The sequence below is a fragment of the Aedes albopictus genome, chromosome 1 (genome assembly GCF_035046485.1).
Source record: "Aedes albopictus strain Foshan chromosome 1, AalbF5, whole genome shotgun sequence".
Classification (NCBI taxonomy): Eukaryota; Metazoa; Arthropoda; class Insecta; order Diptera; family Culicidae; genus Aedes; species Aedes albopictus.
Genome location: NC_085136.1, coordinates 225490413 through 225498897, shown reverse-complemented (window position 1 = coordinate 225498897; position 8485 = coordinate 225490413). Strand labels below are relative to the sequence as shown.

The 8485-nt window shown below is 41.5% G+C and overlaps 1 long non-coding RNA gene across 1 annotated transcript; it reads right to left on the bottom strand.

Moving 5' to 3' along the window:
- Positions 1 to 3003: 3003 nt before the first annotated feature.
- On the bottom strand, positions 3004 to 4784 carry LOC109410088 (uncharacterized). Its single transcript, XR_002130120.3, has 2 exons — positions 4560 to 4784; positions 3004 to 4486 (listed from the first exon to the last, which is right to left on the bottom strand). It is a non-coding gene; the product is annotated as an uncharacterized LOC109410088 (long non-coding RNA).
- Between the last annotated feature and the right edge of the window lie 3701 nt (positions 4785 to 8485).

The following is an 8485-nucleotide window of genomic DNA, read 5'->3' as shown; positions in this document are numbered from 1 at the left end:
CAGAAGTAGTCTGAATTTTGAGTTGTAGCATTCTCCATTTATTGCCTCTTACACAACACAGTGACCTGGTTTCATACTATTTGACCGAATGTCATTTACCCGAACGCCATTTGGCCAAAAGGGTAATTTGGCCGATTGCCGTTTGGCCGAATGCCTTTTGGCCGAAAAGGGAATGATGAACTTGAGTGATCATGTCACTGTTTTCACTATTAATAACTCTGAAGAACAGAAAAGAAGGAAAAATCTGACAAAAATATTTACAATTTCAGCGCCTACTAATCCCTTAAATTGCAAAACTAAAATATCGAAGTAAACGCTTGACATTTCCAATGTTTTGTCAATGTTGCGACCGTTTTTGGCCTGCTGGGTTATGCGTGCGGAAAAGTTTGCACACTTGGCAAAGCGTCTACTGAAGGGTTAAGAAGAATGATCCAAAGGCGGAAATATTTCTCATCATCATATTGGACACATTTTACGCGTTACGTTTTGAGCGAGAATCAAACTTTTGTTTCAGAAATTGTTATGTTGTTAAATGCATGATAACCAGCGCATCAAGCGATCAGATTTGAATATTACAAGCTTCAATTTATGCTTTCTTATTAGGAATTGGATCTTTTTACTTCAGACGAAACAAAGAAATACATGGTAGCGGGACTCTATCGCAAAAAATAACAAATTTTGGATGAACGCCAAGAACTTTGCTACCTTCTCGAAACAGTTTACATTACAAACGAGTTTGCATCTACATATAGCTCAACAATACTTGGGTACTATAACATATTGCCACTATCTAATATGGTTTGCCTAAATTGTAATTTATGGTCGTCAGCATATGATTTTACATTATTCAACAATAAACATCATGAGAAAAACTAACCATGTTTGGACTTTATGTCAATTGGTATTTTTCTATGCGGGATTGCTTAACAATATATCCCCTCCCCTCTTAGATTTTTATCCAATCCACCTTCTTATCAAAATACCTACCAGATAAACGATTTTGAACTAGAATAAAGCAAGTTTAGGCCTTCTCACCGCTTTCATAAAAATAACAGCTTTTCGGTAAAATTCGCCCAAGAGGGTCGAAAACTGGCTCAGCGGGTATGAGAAGTGCAGTATATGAAGATTCGCCCAGGGCGAATTATGGATCAGCGTCTTAATTCGAGTACATACCAGTTTTCGCCATCTGGTTTGAATGGAATTTCGCGAATTTAATCACAAGATTTCCGTTTAAAAGAGCTTTTAAAATATAAGGTTAAATTGATATTCAACGTTATAAACGAAAATATATCGATAAACACTTTCAATCAGTGTCGCGAAGCATCAGCGTACAAGTCACAAAAAAGCTGATAAACACCAAACTTGTATCACCCTGTCTCTGCGGTTTCTGATTCGCTCTATCTACAGTCGCTAACACCAAAAAGACAGAATCCCATCATAGTCACCCGGTCACCCTTGTTTTGCTACAATCATCCTGACTTGGATACGGCTCATGTGAGTGTCATGACTCTCTCCGTCGCCTCAAGCAGATGCACGCGCAACAGTATGTAAAATTATGCATGTGTATTATCACAAGCACGGTACTACGTCATAAATCCTATTCGTTTTGTATAGCTCAGTTTAAACGCACACATTGAACGCACCACGCAGTTTGCCCTGGCTACGGCAAACGCTTTCACTTCGCCCGTTAAGCATCGTTGCTCAGAGAGATTGATTCTCTCGCAACCCGCCTGAAGCATACTCAGCAACTGCTATCGCTGCAAAGCTGCGAAGGGTGGAACCCACAACATGTTTATCATTCCAGGCGTGACATGCTAGCTGGTTCGTATCACCTTGGGAACGGTGACTCCAGAAAGCGGTTCAAGTGATTGTCTCGTGATGGTCGCGATTATTCGCAAGACTGCTTTCAATATATACATTTATGCCTATTTTCATGTATGGCATTTCTAGTGATTTAACATATGCTGAGGGCTTGGTCTAGCATGGTTTGTCTAAGCATACGATTTACGAATCAATTTCAGAATGTGATGCTACAATTTTAAGTTTTTTGATTAAGAATAATGTAAAACTATGTATTGTCATTAGAATTAATCATTCAAAAACAGATTTAATGTATTTAAAATAAAAAAAGATCCAGTACGTGGGCGAAAACTGGGGTGTGGGCGATTTCTGGGTGCGCTACCCTATGACAGTTCAAAAATTTGTTATCTAAAAAATAGTGTTTTACGAGAACTATTCTAGCTTCGCTAAAGATTAACCAATCGAGCCCAAATTTGTACCAATGATGCACATATAATAAATTGACAAACAGTCAAAATTTGAGAATTTTTGATGCATTCTATGAAAAGTTACAGCTTGTTGAACTTTTTTATGAGAGAAAAAAAAGTTGCCTATCCCAAACATTTCGGCCACCCCCTGTATGTTCACTTCAATTTCGTGGGTACACGGGTACCCTGCCGGCATTCCACGTAATAAAAAAAATGTAGGAGATTCTCTCCTTGCCCCTTCTCACTTTAAAATTCGGTTAACCCCATTAATAGATATATATTCACGAGTTCTCTAAGATCTACCAGAGTTTCAACTTCCTAGTCTCAAAAATCATTTAAAATATCGTGATTTGAAATCGAAAAAGGTACACGGGTACCCTGCCGGCCACATAAGTGTTAAGGGAATTAGTTTTACATTTTTCTTATTCGATCGTTGGGGCCATTGGTGTAGCTAGCTATTTCTTTTTTCTCACTCATTCTCTTTGATAAACACGAGAAAGAGCGGGATGTAAGAGGGGGCCTGGGCCCCCTCTTGCATCCTACTCGTTCTCGTGTTTGTTTAGGAGAGTGAGTAAGAAAAAAGAAAAAGCTAGCTACGCCAATGGTTGGGGCCCATTCAAGGGGTCAACTTCACAAACAACTGCATCGTAATTACGCACGTCGAAAAAATACTTAGAAAAATGCATTTAAATACTTCAATACTTGAAAAATAATTCACAAAAAATACTTCAAAAAATACATAATACACTAAAAATACGAAAAGGCCTTTATTTAATACACAATAATACAAAAATACACGTAATACACCAGCTGTCAAAACTGCCATAAATGCAAAATACACTTTTTCAATACGTGAAGGTGAATCCAAAATACGCAAGTTGACAGGCCCATTGGTGTCGATGTCGGTGGAAAGGGAGGAGAGGACGTACCTGCAGGAGCACACACGGAGAAACTGAACAACTCAAATTTGAGTTCTTTTAAATTCAAATTTGAGTTCTTTTTCATCTCCCTTTTCATGCGCTCTTTCTTTTGTTGTCAGAGAAAGAAGAGCGAAATAGCCCAACTTCTGCAGTTCGAGTGCGTCAACTCAACGTTGAGTGTCTTGCACAGTACTCAAATTTGGGTGAATAGAACCTAATCGATTTTTTGGTTGGGTGAAAAAAACTTTCTTTTAAGTATTTTTTTTCACATGGAAGCAAACGGGAACAACCCAACATAAGCATCGATTCTATCAACTCAAAATTGGCTTGACGCACGCAACCCCGAAGTTGGATGGAAACAACTCACTTTTGGGTACTTTTGTTTCTCCGTGATGTTGGTCGTCGCGGCGTGTGGAGCCGCGGAGAGGACGGCTCCTCGTGCGCCTGTTTGCTTTCGGCTGGGTTCCGGGTTGGTGGTCGAACCCTGGTTATCGGCCTATCGTGGCAACGCTTGGGCGGGGGCGGGATGCATGGCCTATAGAGATGCACGCCGTGCGCCGTAGGGTGAAGGGCGACAATACTGGCAGGCTTCTCACTAATTCCATAGACCTTTAGCGATATGTCTAGGAAGATGTCACAATCGGCTTTCGACTCTGGCATGGGTTCGTAATGGCTGCACTTTACACTTCTTTACACGGGCTGAAACGTGTGGCTTCTTTGCAATCCCAAACTCAAGTCCCCTTACAATTCGCGCTGTAGATCCAATCATGCCCATCTCCCGCTCAAAATCCTCACTCCTCCAGCTCCTCCCATTCCACTCATAAACAAAAAACACATTCAACGGTAACACCGGAATTAGTCTATGGTAACACATTCACTAGAAAAATTTATTAACTATGAAAATAACAAGCTGCATAAATATATTCCACTCCGGCTCGTATATGTCTTCCTCATCGGCGGCTGGGGCAGGTCTTGGGGCAGGTTTGGGTGCTGGGGCTGCGGCTGCGGCGGTTTTCGTGGCAGGGGTTTTTTTTTATCTTTATTAACGGCTACCAATTCCAGTACCTTGACACGCTCGGTCACTTCCTCGATCCTCTTCTCCATTGCAGACATACAATCAAGCCATTCGGCAATGGGGCTTGCGGGCAAAGGCAGGGACTTTTTTTTATCTTTATTAACGGCTACCAATTCCAGTACCTTGACACGCTCGGTCACTTCCTCGATCCTCTTCTCCATTGCAGACATACGATCAAGCCATTCGGCAATGGGGCTTGCGGGCAGGGCGGCAATTTCATCCATCTATGAAGAGGCGGAAAAATAAGAAAACGTTGATAATTGACAGCTTCAAAAACCGTAGATCGGAACACATTACTCGCTCAAGAGAATTCTCGATGTGCTTTCTTGCCTTGGAGGTTTCCGGTGCCAGAGTACACTGTGCCGGGAAGGAACCCTTCTGAAGCGTGGAGTAGAAACAGAACAAAACGGTGTGTTAGTGATTCACATGTTATCAATACAGGGCAACTTTTAAAGTACACAAACATTCAATACACGCGTGAACGAATAGAGCAATGCATGTTACTTTTCTGGCCTGCTTACTCTCACCGAAAATTTGACGTTTGAGCGGAGCGACATCGCTCAAACGTCAACATTTTCTGTGAGGGTAAGCAGGCCAGAAAAGTAACATGCATTGCTCTATATATATGACAACGCATAAAATGTAGCAAAAGAATAGAGATTGCTGACGCCGGGCCGCCATACCTAAGTATGGACGTAGCAACACTAGCCAGAAGCTTGCGCTTACTGGCGTACACCGCAGAGCTATTGGACATCATCCGGGACAGTGCCGCAATAGCTGTGGAGGCTCTTTTACAGGCATAATCGACGTGGCTACCGAAGGTAAGCTTATCGTCGATCATCACACCCAAGTGTTTGACGGAGCGCTTTGACAGGATAGTACACTCTCCTATACTGATCTCCGTCTGCTGCTCCGACTTCAGGTTGTTAACAACCGTCACCTCTGTCTTGTGGTGAGCCAGCTCCAGTTTCCTGGACCGCATCCACGCCTCCACAACCTTGATCGAGTGGTTGGTAGTCAACTTTACCTCCTCGATCGTTTCACCATAGACTTCGAGCGTAATGTCGTCGGCAAATCCGACAATCACCACTCCCACTGGATACTCTAACCTCAACACCTCGTCGTACATGACATTCCATAACACCGGACCCAGGATGGAACCTTGCGGGACTCCTGAGGTTATGTGAAAGCACTTCCGACCCACCTCCGTGTCGTAGACTAGTACACGATTCTGAAAGTACCCAAGTAACCACGAAGCCGTATATAAGTGCATCAATTTTGCTATATATTTATATTTAAAATTGTGAATATCATGCTGCATTACTTTAAACACCCCATTGAAGCAATATTAAAGTCGAAAAGGGCCCCACTAAAATCAAATTAATGCCACATATTGCAGCACGTTGACAGCCATTACTAAAGTAACATAAATGCATGTGCCCTTGGTATCTTATTAATTTTAGGCAAGCCGACTATTTTGCCTCTACCCGTTTTATAGATATAAGTTTCGCTTCTAGTAAACAAATTCATCATGCCGCACTTAATTTGCATTTATCTACCACAAAAAAAGCGGAAACAGCAAATTAAGGTTTCTGTTTAATATTTCAATATTTTTTGTGCGGTTTGTTATTGTCGGTTTTCGTCCCTTTCAAAAGTAGCGCTTGCCGCTTTGAATCTGACAGTACCACCCGGACCAAAATTTTTAGGTACGCTGACGTTGTTCGGCAGCTGTCAAGAAGCTCCCGGGTTGGATAGAAGGTAGGGTAAAAAATAAGTCCCATACAATTTTTGACAACTTTAAGCCCCTTGAGGAACTATCTAGCCTTGAGATACGGATTTCAAATTTTGACATGGTTCATTTATGGCAAAAATCTTAAGAATTTCCTAAGTTTTTTAGTTGCGTGGTGGTAAGAATCAAACACTTTGGCGTCTGGTATGTGTTGTTTGACAGCTATCGATTAAGATCTATCATCAGTCTTTTCGAGTAACTGCCACATATCACAGGTCAGACTTCAGGTCGTTTGACCCCTACCAGAAAGCATTCACAATTCTGGCGGCCAATAGCACCTGTAAATGCAGGATAAAAATGTTACCGAGAAATATAAACTATATGGTTTTTCAAGAGTGAACATTGCTCACAAATAACAACAAATATTATTGTATTGTTTTGTAACAACGATTCAATTAGCCTCATTCAATTAATTATATTTGTATTGTTATCAATTATAGTTTACTATATATTAGATTGTTTGATTAAATTGAATTGAAAAACAATAGAAAAATCATTGTTGAACAATATTAGGATCAAGATTAGGATACTTTGTTTTGTTTTCGAAAATGTTTTAAAAGCGTATCAAAAAATAAATGTTCTATTGTTTTTCTAGACATTTTTTTACATTTTATTGTTAGGATGGTTTTTCAATAGCAAAAATTGCTCACGAATAACAAATTTTATTGTAATATTTGCGAACATTACCGTTCGTAAAATGCCAGTTTGGCTTAAGAGTTCCACACAATAGATACGTTTGTGAGACAGCAGTTCAAAATATTTCCCATGGAATTACTGTCAAAAACGCACACGCAGACCCAACGGATGTTACCCCTTGAGTTTTGAATGCCAATTTTCCATCGAACTTTTATTGTTTTCGTTCATAGTTATTACACAGACAAACAGACGTAACACTTGCGAAATTTCCATCGACCACGCTTTTAACGATCATTTTAAATTTTTATGGTTGTGGATTTCACGACCAGAGGCGCGCGCATCGTTTTTCTATGCGTTTGACGTTTCACACTAGCGCCTTCTGTTGACGATATGGCACAACACAGTGATTCGTGCAACTTTTCCACCAGGTGATGGTAGTGTGAACTGAGCGATGGATTTCCATGAAAATCGTTGAAGCTGTTACGTCTGTTTGTCTGTGTTATTAGAAGTTAACTAAAGCTATCTCTTAAATTTGAGGTGTGTAACAAATGGCGGTTGCCACAGCTACCGTTGACTGAGGAGAGGGTCACAGAAGGTGACCCTTCCCAGCGGCTAACGAGACTCTGTATTAGGACCTCACATCTCAAGGTCGGCACGCTTATCCTTTCTATTTCGCGGATTCAGGAAAACACTTGGATTGCCTTTTCACACTCCTGTTTATTGGCTAACGTTTGTGCACTTTCTGTCTATCTTCTAGCTATCTACCTTCACCCTACTCTACCCACTTTCTTATTCTAATCTGACCTTCTTTCTTCGGGGCCCCTTTTTCCTGCTGCCGCCATCATCCACCGATCCTCTTCTTCATCGTCCTTCCTCTTCTCCCATGTCCGTTGCGACTTTTGCCGCCCAATCGAACCGGAGTGTCTGCGACCACTGGAGAACGGGCCTCAGGTTGGTCCTCGGCCTGGAGTAGCGAATGGCCGGATCTTCATCTGCCCAAGTCTTCGCCGGATGTCTTCACGGCGGAGGGTGACCCATTTTGGGGTTAGGGTTCACCACGGTTAACTACGGTTTATAGTAAAACCTCGGGGTTCTGTGTGAGGGGGGGGGGATTCCAGGCATTAAACAATTCGTTGAATTATCTAGATTCGAGGTTTACCTGTGTCCTTGGAATCCTACACACACACTTGATCCTCACTTTGGTTCAAAGAACAGCGAGCACTTCCAACTATGCTGTTGGGGATTACTTGGGCAAATGGCCGTTTCTTTCGTCAATTGAGGAATTTGCAAGATCCAAATGGCCTCCTATCGCTACCACCATCTACGGCCATGTTTCAGGTAAGGCAGAGTCATCTGGTGGCCAATCTTGACGGGTGATGGTAACTGCTATATATGGCTGCGTCCTTTTCGGGTGACCAGCAAACACAAAGAGTGGAAACAAACAACACAAACACTTTCCTGAATTTTAAATAAACAAACAGACGAAACTACACTATAACGCGACAAAATCTCACAAACCTGCTGAGGGGGTACTACGAACTGTTACACTCTCCCCCAGCTCGGGTAAAAAAATATTCACAAAGTGGATATTTTTTTTGTTTCAATCACAAAATTACAAGACCAATCACACTTAACTCTGAACCACTTCACATTACACATAGCAGTCGACACTTTTATAAATTCACGCGAACTGACGGTAACACGAAACGTTCCACTCGCGACGTACTAGATTCAGTCATACAAAAGACAGTAATGAAATAGTTTGTGGATGGGTAAGTATGATTGTCGAGTATCGCGG